The sequence below is a fragment of the Lycium barbarum genome, chromosome 8 (genome assembly GCF_019175385.1).
Source record: "Lycium barbarum isolate Lr01 chromosome 8, ASM1917538v2, whole genome shotgun sequence".
NCBI classification, from domain to species: Eukaryota; Viridiplantae; Streptophyta; class Magnoliopsida; order Solanales; family Solanaceae; genus Lycium; species Lycium barbarum.
The window spans coordinates 49293726-49311085 of NC_083344.1; positions in this window are offsets into that span (position 1 = coordinate 49293726).

Here is a 17360-nt window from a genome sequence, read left to right on the forward strand (position 1 = left end):
TGTATTGTAACACCTCGTAGCTTCGGGCGAAAGTTTGACTCATAAGATGATAATATAATGGAACCAACATGAGGGTTATAGGAAGTGTTTTGAAAACCAATTAAGTCATAAGAAATGTCTTTGGGCAAATAAAAGTTGGAAGCCACTCTACGGGGCATGTTTGCAAGTGAGTTTATAGAAGGTCTTACTTCCAACGACCATAACCCCTCTATTAATTTGGAATTTGGGACAACCTCCTTGATGCAAGTTGTATCCCTTTGAAATATATTTCCATCGGTATATTATGGGTCTTGAACAGAGCTTTGTACAAAGCGTTATGCCTATTTTACCGAACGCTGTGCAGAACCGACACCTGCCGCTTGTGAGGGCGCGTGCGGGCGCGTGCGATGGCCCCGTTCCGCACGCCGATCGTACAAAAACCCCTACTCTGACTAATGATCTGGGTATGGCCGTGCGCTGCATGTGCGTCGCACGACCATCGCATAACAGGGTCAGTTTCGGGTCAAAAGTCGGGTTTACGCGTTTTAAGCTATATTTAGGACTTGGGGTTTATTTCCTGGCCCCCCATTCACGAAAATTCTCTCTAAACTCATAGAGAACAAGTCCCAAACCTCAAGATCTTCCAAGGTAAGTTTTTATCATGATTCTAGGTTGAATTTAAATCCCTAATCCCTTTCTAACTTGAGTAAACTCTTCTAATCCATAGAGTTAGGATTGGAACATTATTGTTGGATGTGGAAACCCTAGAACCCGAATTCAAGAAGATTGGACTTCAAAAAGGTAATGTTTCTACTCTCTAAACATTTATAGTTGTGAATTGATGAGTTCTTGGGAGAATAGTAAATGGGTTTGATAAAGAGGATTATATGAACTATGCTAGAGTTTTGGATTGTTGACTTGGGATTTTGTATTCATGTGGGTGATGAAGAATGATGTTAATTACACCTAATTGGGATTGTAGAATCAGCTAGAAGTAATAGAGTGGGGATTGGGTGAAGAAAACACCATTAATGAAGGTTGTGGAGCTTCATGCCTACTAAGTGTTTGATAAAATGCTTAGATGACCAAAGCATGAATATTATTGCTAATATAGAATCCCTTTGACTTGTATTGATATAGATCAAACTTGAAAGGGTTGACGAACATTGTATTACGCTCAAAGGATGTAATTAAGGTATGTGAGGTTAACTATCTACGTTAGGGAATGTTCATGATTCTCCCTACGCCTCATTCTTCATACTTGTCAGTAATATGGCTCATAATACAGTTTAGCCCTAGTTTCGTGATATGTTGTAGAACTGTTATCTTCTAGGTTGCAGTTACAGATTTCGTTCATGGTTTTCACTTTGAATATCATGAACTCAACACGTAATCTTTATAGACTTATGTATTGTTACCACATGAGTCTCAGTCTAGAAATTCAGTATGCTCAGAAACAGTCAGTGTTTTCAATTCAGTCCAGCATGTCTATTTCTGTTCAGCATTGTTCATTGTTGTTATGGTCTCAGTCTTTATTAATTAACCATAATTATACATATATGATTTTGCCCGAGGGCACAGCATAGTCTTGTGTATACGTATACATGGCAGAGGCCATTGACTGACGCACTACTAGGCCGAGGCCATAGCGTGCATTTATTATTGGGCCGAGGCCCCACATATACAAACACAGATAATATAGATGATTCAGATACAGAGCAGGGAGTATTCATATCTCTACTTCCTTGCTATTACAGTTACAGTTATCAGTTTCAGTTTCAGTTTCAGTATTTTATTGCTTCAGTTGCTTTACATACCAGTACAATTCAAATATGTTGATGTACCTTTTTATTGCTTGGGGGCCTGCATCTCGCGATGCAGGCAACGATATACAGGTTGACGACTCAGCTATTTAGGAGTGCACGTATCAGCTACTGGTGAGCCCCAAATTCCTTCGGGGCGTTGTCAGCTATCCAGTTATTTCAGTTTATAGACAACTCTATTATTCAGTACTCTTAGAGGCTTCATAGACACAGTTCAGACAGTCAGATATTTATTATGTTAGCCTTGTTGGCAGTCGTTTAGTTGGTTGGTTTAGCCATGTTGGCTACTTTCAGATATGTTCAGATTGTCTAAGTATTTCTGCATTATGATATTTTAGTGAGACTTTTAGTTAATCAGCATGTGTTGGTTTTATTTTATAAATTAGTTATGTTTTGGTATCACATGTTGATTCAGCCAGCCAGTTGGTTCGCTCGGTCACATGCAGTCAGGCACCGGGTATCGTGTTACGTCCAGGCCCAGGTTCGGGGCGTGACAAAGCTTGGTATCAGAGCCCTAGGTTCAAGTGTCTTAGGGAGTCTATGAAGTCATGTCCAGAGGAGTCTCTTTTATATGTGTGAGGGCCCCAAACATATAAACAGTTGACCACCAAGACATTCAGGATTTGTCTCATTTCTTTCTACTCTAGATCGTGCCATGAAGCTTAGAGCAATAAGTAACTTCTCTTCTTATCGAATTACGTACGTTTCGAATGCGCAGGATATGAACAGTTAATTCAAGGCCCAACTGAGGTCGATTATCCATAGGGATACAATTGTGAAGTACTTGCTGGTAATGAATGAGACTTGAGGTGTTATTGAAAGGTGAATAAAATGTAAGTTGCCCGAGAAAGGGTGTTGTATAATGAATGGGAAGTTGAATAATAATGATGTACTTGAGAAATGAGAATGGGATACAACAGGGAGAGGATATCAGAGAAATTAGAAAAGGAGCTAAGTCTACAGGAAACGTAAATCATGGAGGATCTCAATGGGCAGACAGTTTTCTACCGGAGGTCATCAGGACCCATTCCATCTGCAGCTACTGCACTAGTCTCGAGGTCTAGATGTGACCAAAAAGGGGTCAGTTCAACTAGAAATAGATTTTAAGAGCACGCCTCTCAGTGATATACCAGTGTGAGCCATAGAAGTTTTCAGAATCTTATGTGTAACAAGTGTTATAGGAGACACCAAGGGGTGTATCGTTTGGGGCCTTGATATATGTTTCGGTGGCCCCTCTTAATTCTCAAGCCCAGTTAGGTTATAATACATCTAAGCCTGGTATTTCAGTTCTCAGTAAAAACTGCTTGGAAGCTTCAACAGGTCGTCAGGATAAAGAGGCATCCCCAGTTATCGCCACAGATGAAATTTTCGTACGAACTATGCCTGTTAAGAAAAGAGGTATGTATGAAATAATAACCATGAGTAGACGATATTAAATTTTCGGGAATGATTTTAATTTGTTTAAGTTAGTCAGATCAGAGTTAGAGAGTACGATGGTTGTAGGTTAATATAAGAAGTAATTATTATTATGAGATAAGAAGATGTGACATTTCTCGCTTAAGCTATGTGAGTAAGTGTTTATCCTAGATGTGTATAGTCTGATACGATTTTGAAGTGTATAGAAAGTTTGGGTCTAGTTGTTCCAATCTTTCGTATAAGATAGACGAAAGTTTGTTAAGTGTGATCCATATTTCAGAAAAGATAGTATACAACCATAGAATAGCGTCAGATGATGAGGGAGAGTTAGAAATAACTTAGGTTATTCAGAGCACAATAAGGAAATATGAAGCTAGCAGGTGATTAACAGAAAAATAGTAAGTAAGTTTTGAGTAGATACAATGCATTAGCAATTTCAGCAGAACTATTAGAAATATGATTTGATTTCCTTATTCAGATGAACACCTTAAGTGGGTGACAGTTCGGATACATCCGAATGTGTGTTAGAAACCAAGGGCTTAAGTTAAGTTCGGAGTAGAGTGATTAATGGAAGAAGAAATCAACTAAGCTGTAAGAGAGCAAACTACAGAAGAATAGCCTTTAAGAGTTGTCAAAAGGGGTTGTCCTAAGATTTACAATGTGAGCAAAGTTAAGTCATTAAGATGGAGTATGCCAGTTATGAATACAGTAGCAACCCGTTCATGTCAGTAAATTTAGTTTTTCCCCATGAGAAATTGCTCAGAAGTGAGTCGAAAAAAAAAGGGTCGTCAGTGTTGTAGAGTACAAAGGAATTACAGAAGATATGGAACGTTAATTGGATCCCATCAAAAGAGATAAGTATAAGATGTTAGCCTTGGTCTAAGGGGGAGATGCATAAATCACCAGTAAGTCCAGTGAGATAATTGAAGACCCGAAGGGTTAGTACGAGATATAAAGAACCTTAGTTCAGTTAAGTTGGCATAATGAGATAGTCTCCATAAGGAATATGCCTCAACTTAGAGGAAACCCGAAATGAGTAGAATGATCGTCGAACGAATCGTGTCAAGTTCAATTATTATCGATTAGGCGAGCACAGAAAAGCTATAAGATCATGCCCAGTTATGTGTCACAAGGGTAGTGCCATTGCACGAGACTCTAATCTTTAAGGTGCTAGTCAAAGACTTAGCGCACAACAGTACTATGAGTATTTTAGGAAGTATCTCAAAAACAAAATCAATTATGGGAAGTACAGCTCATGATTTAGGTAGACAAGAGAACTATGGTGAAAGAAGTTCACCGCTTATCCAAGCTAGGAATTCGACTTTCAGACTCCGAAGTGGGTGGAGTTATTGCCCAGAACATGGCATTCCTGCTTAGTCATTGAAGTTAGAGAGAAGCAGTTTGGTGATTCCTATTTGTTGCAGATGAAAGAGAGGATTCACGAACATAAAGCGTCAGTTTTTGAACAAGGGAAAGATGGCGGTACCATGAGATACCGAGGCAAATTACACATTCCAGGTGTAGATGGGCTCAGAGAGCGGATTATGTCAGAGGATCACAATTCTAGAATATGGTAGGGTTTGTGGCTAAGTGGCCCAAATTTTATTTTTTTGCAAGTGAAAGCCGAACACTAGAGGCCCTGCGACTTGTCTCAGAATATAAATATTCCTGTTTTGAGAATGGGAGATGATAAATATGGACTTTATAACAGGTTACCTCATTCAGTTAGGAGACACGTTCCGATTTAGGTGATTATGGATAGACTTATGAAGTCGACGCACTTCTTTCCCGTTAAGACGACAGATTCAGCACCAGACTATGTCAAGTTGTTATTCGAGAAATTTTTCGACTTCATGGGACCCAGCGTCCATCATTTCAGATTGTGGTGCCCAGTTCATAACAAACTTCTAGAGATCATTTCAGAAAGGATTGGGTATGAGGGTTAAACTCAGCACAACTTTTAAACCACAGACCGATGATCAGACAGATACGCTATTCAGATCTCATGTTATAATATTCATGTCAGCTTAGTACTCAGATGCCAGTCCAGCATTAAGTTAGTGCGCTAGTTTTGTATTCAGTTAATGTTATTTAATTAATCCAGTATTCAGTCAGCCCAGTTTTCAGTCAGTTCAATAGACATTCAGTTTAGTATCTCAACAGTTTAGTAATCTTGTATTCGTTCAGTTCAGTAAGCTTGTGTCCTTGATTTCAAGGTAATTGGGATGGCACCGTTTGAAACCCTTTTTGAGCGAAGGTGTAGATCACCGATTGATTAGTTTAAAGTTGGGGAAGCAGAGTTGTTAGGACCAGATTTGGTCTATCAGGCTGTCACGACCCAACCCCGTGGGCCGCGACCAGTGCCCTAGCTGGGCACCTATACGTACCCGATACCCCAAATTAGCATATTAACAGAATAATAATATAATAATAATATTAGTGGTCGCTACAGAATTTAGCAGAAAAGCAGACTTGGCACACATAGGCCGATAAGGCCATCACAGAACAGAATATCCCAAACATATGTACAGAACCCACACAGATGTATCCACAGACCTCTACAGAACATATCATAATCATAAGACGGGACAGGGCCCCGTCATACCCTGAACAAAGTACATATCCAGATAGCAGTGACAGACTGTACCAAAAGATGGGCTCTGTAGAAGAGAGCGCCCCAAATAGCAGAAATAGGATCCTAAACGTGTGGATCAGCGAACCTGTCGTCAGTACCTGCGCGGCATGAAAACGCAGCCCCCGAAGAAAGGGGGTCAGTACGAAATATGTACTGAATATGTAAAGCGGAATCACAGAAGTCAAATCATAATGATTACAGAAAATGGGTACAAAATCCAGAGTGTCAAATGCATATTTCCAAATCAGACAGAATGTGTACAGAAACATATGTCATATCATATCCGATCCCTGCCACGGGACTCGGCAGACAGAACGTGGTCACCCTCCCGACACTGGTGCCACAATACAGAGGAATCAGAAAAGGGGGCGTGGCCCCGTATCATAAAATGTCATATCAGAATGGCCATAACAGATCAGATCAGAATAGGCGGACATGGAACATCATACTCCACAGACCCATGTACGCGTATACCTGCCCCCTCACATCGGGGCGCGGCGAACAATGCAGAGAATTACGCTTGACAACATATCCTGGCCCGGGCTCAGTGTGGGAAACATTGGGACATCCACGAATGGAGTAGTGAGAGACTAATGCAATTTAAAAATATAATAAATGTTTTCAAAGACTCGATGAAGCGTATCAAAGACAAACAAATCCAATGGGGTCGGACGGAATCATAATAAATGTATTTCGGATATCATAATAAATTACAGAAGTATAACTTTCCCGAAGTCATTCCGAGTGTCAAAATAATTTATAATATTTAACAGAATATTTAAAATAATATTCGTTAAGCGATTAGTAGGTAATTAAAACATTTCTTTCAAAAATCGCTTAAAAAGGAAGCTTTAACACATTAGGGGCAAAACCGTAAATAGCGGGCCCACCTTGGGACAAACAAGGCGGCGGGCTCAAATTGTGCCCTCTAAGCATATAGTATCACCTAAAAAGGTTATACAAACATTCTATGACTTTCTGAATAATTTAGAGCAAAATTGCATAATTTCAGAAAAAGCGTATCAAAATGGTTCAATTCTACTGAAGGAAAAACTGAATTTTTGTCTTGCGGATTCCGAGGGCCAAGAGGTCCTTCGAGGCCCGGATCCGACCCTAACACACTAGGGGCATGCCAAGGGAAGAATTGGGGTTGCTTTACATACCTTTCGCGCTCCTTAAGCCTTTCCAAACTCACTTCCCGTTTCGTCGAAAAACTGCAATTGGTCAAGTTTACCAATTGTGAATTATTAATGCCATTATTTCAACTTTAAGCATATTTGGCTACCGAAATTTCGGCAGCACTTCCCCTATACATATGACACCCCGAGAATTCAACTCGGCTATAAATCATCAACAACAACCCAAACGACAACAACAATATCAACAATGAACATTAAAAACACAAATATCCTTCAACTAGTCATTTTTCTCACAAGTTGACATAATCTTCAATTCAACCCAACTTTCAACTAAGATCAATAATTTCATATTCAACAACCATCATGATCATCACCATATAGTTCTAGAAACATTTCATATCGTTTTCCTTAAGATATACACTCGATATACATGATATGCAATCTTCCGCCAAAATCATAACTTATGCAAAACATCAAATCTTTGGCATACAACTTCATAACAAATTTCCAACTTCCAAATTCATCAACCATAATCATAATTCACATCTTAACAACTTCATTTCCATAATATCACAAAATTATTCTAAAGTGACATAATCATCTATATTCCAACTTCAACCAAAATTCATTCAACTTTCATTCCCAATATAATTTCCATCATAACCACAACTAGAATGCAACATAAAATTCAACTCATATATGTATACAACATATATACACCCATGGCTACATATATATATACATACCCACTTTGCAAACTTCCTTATTTCCATAATTTCTACTCATTTCCACATACCACAACATAAACAAACCTTCATAACATAAGAAAAAGGAATTGATTCTTACCTTTTTCTACAAACTTCTTCACTTGAACAAGTTGTCAACTTGAAGAAATAAGTGCTCCTTCTTCCAAAACAATTACACCAAGTTGTAGAGGACACTTAATTTAGTAGGAATTCAACAAGAAAATAATTTTAGAGGCAAGATTTTGAGGGGTTATTTTTCTATGGCCAAACCCGAAATGCCCTCTTTTTGTTCTTGTTTTTCCTCCTATTCTTTCTCTTGAAAGTTCTATGGAATTTGGATGATTAAGTGGTCTTTTATTCATTGACCACATGACTTAATTCCATGGGCTTGGATCCTTTTTATGGACCATGGCCGAATGGCTCCTCACTTGGGCCTGAATTTGTTTTTCATTTTTTTTGGGCCAACTCGGTTGGTCCCGAGTTGGGCCTAGCCCACTGACCTTTCGACCTTAAAACGTTCATATCTCCTTGCACCGACGTCACCTGGGAACCCACGACCTATGGATGGAAAGCTAATTCAATTATCTACAACTTCTATTTCAAGGTATTTTCGAAATTCCAAACTTACAATACAGTTTTTGCCCCCCTAAGTCAGGTCACCCGAAAACGTTTTCTTAAAAATATTCGTTTGGAGGGTTTCCACTTTGATTTGGTCCAAAGGTACTTCATGAGTTGTGTTTAACTTTACATATGTGATTCATATGACTTTTCAGATGTTCCAAAAAAAATCTCGGTATGTGGGCCCCACCCCAGCAGATGCTCCGAGGTTCAAAAATACGGGATATAACATCCTCCCCCCCTTTAGAACATTCGTCCTCGAATGTTAAATTAATCTCATAGGGTTTGAAAATACTTTGGGGGAGTTCATGTTTACAGACATCACATATGACACACGATTGATATTGGAATAAATTAAAGCAGGGATTTAAGGTTACCTGTGGGTATAGAGAACAAATGAGGATATTTCTTCTTCATTTCCTCTTCGGCCTCCCATGTCATTTCCTCCCTATTATCGTTCCGCCACAGTACCTTAACAGAGGCTACATCTTTATTCCGAAGCCTCCTTACCTGACGATCCAAAATAGATACGGGCTGCTCCTCGTACGATAGTTGCTCCGTCACCTGAATATCATCAGCAGGAAATATTCTAGAAGGGTCACCGACGCATTTACGAAGCATAGAGACATGAAATACCGGATGTACCACTTCCAAATCAGATGGCAAATCTAGCTCATAGGCGACATTTCCAGTTTTTCGAACAATCTGATAAGGCCCAATATAACGCGGACTGAGCTTACCCTTTCTGCCGAACCGCATCACGCCTTTCATAGGCGATACCTTCAGGAATACCCAATCGCCTACCTGAAACTCCAACGGTCGACGCCGTTTATCCGCGTATGACTTCTGTCGACTCTGGGCTGCCAACAGTCGCTCCCGAATAAGTTTTACCTTGTCCACGGCCTGCTGGACCATATCTGGGCCAATCAACTCTGACTCGCCAATATCAAACCAGCCAATCGGCGATCTGCATTTCCTGCCATATAGAGCCTCGTACGGAGCCATCTGGATGCTGGAATGGTAACTGTTATTATATGCAAACTCAATCAATGGCAAGTGATCATCCCAGCTGCCTCTGAAATCAATAACGCAGGCCCGCAACATATCCCCCAGCGTCTGTATAGTGCGCTCGGCCTGTCCGTCGCTCTGAGGATAAAAGGCTGTGCTCAGACTCACCTGAGTCCCTAGACCCTCCTGAAACGACCTCCAGAAACGCGCCGTAAACTGGGCGCCTCTGTCAGAAATAATAGATATAGGAACTCCGTGAAGCTTCACAATCTCTCTAATATAGAGCCTGGCATAATCCTCGGCGGAATAAGTAGTCCTGACGGGAAGAAAATGGGCTGATTTCGTTAGCCTATCAACAACGACCCAGATGGAATCATACTTCCGTGGAGTGCGAGGCAAACCTGTAATGAAGTCCATATTAATAACCTCCCACTTCCAAGTCGGGATTTCCATCTCCTGCAACAGTCCACCCGGCTTCTGATGCTCAATCTTGACCTGCTGACAATTAGGGCACTGGGCGACGAACTCTGCAATATCCCGCTTCATGCCGTCCCACCAGTATAAGCATCGGAGATCATGGTACATCTTCGTAGACCCAGGATGGACCGAATAGCGAGCATAATGTGCCTCGCTCATAACCTGCTGCCGAAGGCCTGCAATATCAGGTACACACAACCTGCCTCTGTATAACAAAGTACCGTCCGGTGAAAACTCGAACGGAGTCCTCTCCTTATCATAGGCTGTGTCCCTGTACTGAGCTAAGACAGGATCTTCGTATTGACGCCGCTTAATATCGTCCCCGAGGGATGACTCAGAAACCCCTCGAACAGAAATCCGTGTATCTCCAGAATCGGCCAGACGAACCCCGAGACTAGCCAACTGCTGAATATCACGGGCTATCTCTCTCCTGTCTGGCTGTAAATCGGCCAAACTGCCCATAGACTTCCGACTGAGCGCATCGGCAACAACATTAGCCTTACCCGGATGATACAGAATATCCACGTCATAATCTTTCAGAAGCTCCAGCCACCTCCGCTGTCGCAAATTAAGCTCTCTCTGCCTGAAAATATACTGGAGACTCTTATGATCAGTATAGATATCCACATGAACGCCATATAAATAGTGTCTCCATATCTTTAGAGCATGAATTACCGCTGCGAGCTCCAGATCGTGGGTAGGATAATTCTTCTCATGCTTCTTGAGCTGCCGGGAAGCATACGCTATAACTCTGCCATGCTGCATCAATACACAGCCCAACCCCATGCCAGAAGCGTCACAATAAATAACATACCCGTCCGGTCCCTCTGGAAGAGTCAGAACTGGGGTTGTAGTCAGCTTCTCCTTCAGGAACTGGAAGCTCCGTTGACAAGCGTCAGACCACAGGAACTTAGCTCCCTTCTGAGTCAGCCTTGTCAAAGGCGCTGAAATCGAAGCAAACTTCTCCACAAATCTCCTGTAATAGCCTGCTAACCCCAGGAAACTGCGTACCTCTGTGGGCGTCGTAGGTCTGGGCCAATTCTTCACGGCCTCAATCTTCTGTGTGTCCACCCGGACACCATCAGCTGCAATAACATGCCCCAAGAAGGCCACTGAAGACAGCCAGAATTCACACTTAGAAAATTTCGCATATAATTTCTGATGCCGGAGTACCCCTAATACCGATCTCAGATGATCTGCGTGCTCCGCCTCAGACCGAGAATAAACCAGGATATCATCAATGAATACAATTACAAACATATCCAAGAATGGCCTGAATACCCGGTTCATCAAATCCATGAATACTGCGGGGGCATTAGTAAGCCCAAAAGACATAACCCTGAACTCGTAATGCCCATATCGGGTCCGGAAAGCTGTCTTAGGGATATCGGCCTCTCGTACTCGCACCTGGTGGTAACCGGATCGAAGATCTATCTTCGAAAAACACTTAGCGCCCTGCAGCTGATCAAACAAATCATCAATCCTGGGGAGGGGGTATTTATTCTTTATAGTTACCTTATTCAGCTGCCGATAATCAATACACATACGCAGCGACCCGTCCTTCTTACGCACAAATAATACCGGGGCTCCCCAAGGCGAAGTACTGGGTCTGATGAAGCCCTTATCCAACAAATCTTTCAGCTGCTCCTTCAACTCCTTTAATTCTGCAGGCGCCATTCTATACGGAGGAATAGAGATAGGCTGAGTGTCTGGGAGTAAATCAATAGAGAAATCTATCTCCCGCTCTGGAGGAAGACCTGGAAGCTCGTCGGGAAAAACATCTGGAAACTCATTAATCACGGGGACTGACTGAAGTGTCGGCGTCTCGGTGTCCAAGTCTTGCACCCGAACCAGATGATAGATATAACCCTTCCCGATCATTTGCTTTGCCTTAAGGTATGAAATAAACTTACCTTTCGACGATGCTGTATTACCAGCCCAATTTATAACTGGCTCCCCGGGAAACTGGAAGCGAACTACCTTATTCTGGCAGTCAACATTAGCGTAACAGGAAGCTAGCCAATCCATACCCATAATAACATCAAATTCAGTCATATCTAACTCTACCAGATCTGCCTTAGTGTCACGGTCACAAACGATCATAGAACAGTCTTTATAAACCTGTTTCGCTACAACAAAATCCCCTATCGGTGTGGCTACCTCAAATGGCTCTATAGGTTCAGACATAATACCAATTTTACGGGCAACAAGGGGTGAAATATATGATAAAGTCGAACCTGGATCAATTAGTGCATACACAGATCGAGAAAAGACCAATAAAGTACCTGTGACGACATTAGGAGATGCCTCCTGATCCTGGCGGCTGGCCAAAGCATAAATGCGGTTCGAAGGACCGCTAATACCAGAAGCTCCACCACGGCCTCTGCCGCGACCTGCTGGTGCTGGAAAACCCTGCCCCGTAGGGCGCATAGCCACTGACGACGATGAAGACCCAGCGGCTGATCCGGTAGGCTGCGCTGCACCACCCGAACTACCCTTATACGGGCAATCTCTCACAGAATGGCCCTGACGGCCACAAGAAAAGCATGCACCGGTGGCTCTGTAGCACTCTCCCGTATGGTATCTGCCGCAAAAAGAACACTGAACCCTGGGTGGCCTCATCTGACCAGAACCCCTATCTGTCCGCGAACCTGAAGCCCTGGAGCTCTGGCCTGCTCCTGAATACCCTGGGCTATCGAACCTGCGACCTGCAGGCTGGGGAGGCGCGCTCTGCGCTGGCTGAGATGAAAATCTGCTAGGCTGCTGCGGCTGTTGGGGCTGTCTGCCCCGAAAATCTCCAGATGACCTGGCCCTCTTGGGCTGTCTCCGATCCTGGCCCCTGTCAGGCTGGTGTCCTCCTCTGCCCCGATCCTCCATACCCTGGGCATGGGCCTGGATACGGGCAATGTCCATACCGGGCTGAGCAGCCAACACTAAGCAGCTATCAACAAAATACCGATCCAGCCCCATAATATATCTGTGCATCCGGTCCGCCATAGTAGCCACCACAGTAGGTGCATATCGGGCCAAGGAATCAAACTCCAAACTGTAGTCCCGGATACTGCGGCCCTTCTGCCTCAATAATAAGAATCTATCAGATCTGGCTCGTCGCAACTCTGGGGGCAGAAAATGTCCAAGAAATGCCTGAGAAAAATCGCCCCAAACTGCTGGAGGAGCGCCGTCCCCCCTGGATAGCCCCCATGACTCGTACCAGTTTGCCGCCACATCATATAACCGGTACGAAGCTAACGCGACTGACTCTGTCTCGGAAGCATTAATCAAATCTAGAGTGCGTCGCATCTTCCTGATAAACTCCTCAGGATCCTCCTTGGGCTTTGTCCCGAAGAACTCTGGAGGGTTACAAGTCAAAAACTCACGGGCTCTCGAACTATCACGCCTGACTGCCCGGTCACCTCCCAGTCCATGCCCCTGAACCTGCCCTGCCACAAGTCTAGTCAGCAACTGGACTGCCTCCCTCATAGACTGATCCTCAGTGCCTGGCCGTGGAGCTGGAGGCTCAGGTACTGGAACTGCGGGAGCTGGCAGTGGAGCCGTCCCCCGATCTGCAGCTACGGCTGCCCCAATCTCCTCCACGAGTGGCGGTGTAGAAGAACCCTCTGTCTGGGGCAAAGTCTCCGGAGCAATATATACCTGGGCCCTGGTAGTCCTCTGGACCCGGCTAGTCTCTCCTACGGCAACTGACTTGGCCTTTTGGGCCGCTGTCGCCTTTTTTGGAGGCATATCTGCAAATATAGCCACTCGTTAGGAAGGGGTCATCCTGATAACACAGCTCTATCGCACGATCTAAGACAGAAAGGAGGGTAGTATCCTAAATGGCCTGTAGCCTCCTGTTTATAGGCGTGGTGCACAACACACCGATAAACAAGACTCTACTAGACACGGTCTGTGGACATTCCGAGGACGAACTGCTCTGATACCACTTTTGTCACGACCCAACCCCGTGGGCCGCGACCAGTGCCCTAGCTGGGCACCTATACGTACCCGATACCCCAAATTAGCATATTAACAGAATAATAATATAATAATAATATTAGTGGTCGCTACAGAATTTAGCAGAAAAGCAGACTTGGCACACATAGGCCGATAAGGCCATCACAGAACAGAATATCCCAAACATATGTACAGAACCCACACAGATGTATCCACAGACCTCTACAGAACATATCATAATCATAAGACGGGACAGGGCCCCGTCATACCCTGAACAAAGTACATATCCAGATAGCAGTGACAGACTGTACCAAAAGATGGGCTCTGTAGAAGAGAGCGCCCCAAATAGCAGAAATAGGATCCTAAACGTGTGGATCAGCGAACCTGTCGTCAGTACCTGCGCGGCATGAAAACGCAGCCCCCGAAGAAAGGGGGTCAGTACGAAATATGTACTGAATATGTAAAGCGGAATCACAGAAGTCAAATCATAATGATTACAGAAAATGGGTACAAAATCCAGAGTGTCAAATGCATATTTCCAAATCAGACAGAATGTGTACAGAAACATATGTCATATCATATCCGATCCCTGCCACGGGACTCGGCAGACAGAACGTGGTCACCCTCCCGACACTGGTGCCACAATACAGAGGAATCAGAAAAGGGGGCGTGGCCCCGTATCATAAAATGTCATATCAGAATGGCCATAACAGATCAGATCAGAATAGGCGGACATGGAACATCATACTCCACAGACCCATGTACGCGTATACCTGCCCCCTCACATCGGGGCGCGGCGAACAATGCAGAGAATTACGCTTGACAACATATCCTGGCCCGGGCTCAGTGTGGGAAACATTGGGACATCCACGAATGGAGTAGTGAGAGACTAATGCAATTTAAAAATATAATAAATGTTTTCAAAGACTCGATGAAGCGTATCAAAGACAAACAAATCCAATGGGGTCGGACGGAATCATAATAAATGTATTTCGGATATCATAATAAATTACAGAAGTATAACTTTCCCGAAGTCATTCCGAGTGTCAAAATAATTTATAATATTTAACAGAATATTTAAAATAATATTCGTTAAGCGATTAGTAGGGTAATTAAAACATTTCTTTCAAAAATCGCTTAAAAAGGAAGCTTTAAAACATTAGGGGCAAAACCGTAAATAGCGGGCCCACCTTGGGACAAACAAGGCGGCGGGCTCAAATTGTGCCCTCTAAGCATATAGTATCACCTAAAAAGGTTATACAAACATTCTATGACTTTCTGAATAATTTAGAGCAAAATTGCATAATTTCAGAAAAAGCGTATCAAAATGGTTCAATTCTACTGAAGGAAAAACTGAAATTTTGTCTTGCGGATTCCGAGGGCCAAGAGGTCCTTCGAGGCCCGGATCCGACCCTAACACACTAGGGGCATGCCAAGGGAAGAATTGGGGTTGCTTTACATACCTTTCGCGCTCCTTAAGCCTTTCCAAACTCACTTCCCGTTTCGTCGAAAAACTGCAATTGGTCAAGTTTACCAATTGTGAATTATTAATGCCATTATTTCAACTTTAAGCATATTTGGCTACCGAAATTTCGGCAGCACTTCCCCTATACATATGACACCCCGAGAATTCAACTCGGCTATAAATCATCAACAACAACCCAAACGACAACAACAATATCAACAATGAACATTAAAAACACAAATATCCTTCAACTAGTCATTTTTCTCACAAGTTGACATAATCTTCAATTCAACCCAACTTTCAACTAAGATCAATAATTTCATATTCAACAACCATCATGATCATCACCATATAGTTCTAGAAACATTTCATATCGTTTTCCTTAAGATATACACTCGATATACATGATATGCAATCTTCCGCCAAAATCATAACTTATGCAAAACATCAAATCTTTGGCATACAACTTCATAACAAATTTCCAACTTCCAAATTCATCAACCATAATCATAATTCACATCTTAACAACTTCATTTCCATAATATCACAAAATTATTCTAAAGTGACATAATCATCTATATTCCAACTTCAACCAAAATTCATTCAACTTTCATTCCCAATATAATTTCCATCATAACCACAACTAGAATGCAACATAAAATTCAACTCATATATGTATACAACATATATACACCCATGGCTACATATATATATACATACCCACTTTGCAAACTTCCTTATTTCCATAATTTCTACTCATTTCCACATACCACAACATAAACAAACCTTCATAACATAAGAAAAAGGAATTGATTCTTACCTTTTTCTACAAACTTCTTCACTTGAACAAGTTGTCAACTTGAAGAAATAAGTGCTCCTTCTTCCAAAACAATTACACCAAGTTGTAGAGGACACTTAATTTAGTAGGAATTCAACAAGAAAATAATTTTAGAGGCAAGATTTTGAGGGGTTATTTTTCTATGGCCAAACCCGAAATGCCCTCTTTTTGTTCTTGTTTTTCCTCCTATTCTTTCTCTTGAAAGTTCTATGGAATTTGGATGATTAAGTGGTCTTTTATTCATTGACCACATGACTTAATTCCATGGGCTTGGATCCTTTTTATGGACCATGGCCGAATGGCTCCTCACTTGGGCCTGAATTTGTTTTTCATTTTTTTTGGGCCAACTCGGTTGGTCCCGAGTTGGGCCTAGCCCACTGACCTTTCGACCTTAAAACGTTCATATCTCCTTGCACCGACGTCACCTAGGAACCCACGACCTATGGATGGAAAGCTAATTCAATTATCTACAACTTCTATTTCAAGGTATGTTCGAAATTCCAAACTTACAATACAGTTTTTGCCCCCCTAAGTCAGGTCACCCGAAAACGTTTTCTTAAAAATATTCGTTTGGAGGGTTTCCACTTTGATTTGGTCCAAAGGTACTTCATGAGTTGTGTTTAACTTTACATATGTGATTCATATGACTTTTCAGATGTTCCAAAAAAAATCTCGGTATGTGGGCCCCACCCCAGCAGATGCTCCGAGGTTCAAAAATACGGGATATAACATCCTCCCCCCCTTTAGAACATTCGTCCTCGAATGTTAAATTAATCTCATAGGGTTTGAAAATACTTTGGGGGAGTTCATGTTTACAGACATCACATATGACACACGATTGATATTGGAATAAATTAAAGCAGGGATTTAAGGTTACCTGTGGGTATAGAGAACAAATGAGGATATTTCTTCTTCATTTCCTCTTCGGCCTCCCATGTCATTTCCTCCCTATTATCGTTCCGCCACAGTACCTTAACAGAGGCTACATCTTTATTCCGAAGCCTCCTTACCTGACGATCCAAAATAGATACGGGCTGCTCCTCGTACGATAGTTGCTCCGTCACCTGAATATCATCAGCAGGAAATATTCTAGAAGGGTCACCGACGCATTTACGAAGCATAGAGACATGAAATACCGGATGTACCACTTCCAAATCAGATGGCAAATCTAGCTCATAGGCGACATTTCCAGTTTTTCGAACAATCTGATAAGGCCCAATATAACGCGGACTGAGCTTACCCTTTCTGCCGAACCGCATCACGCC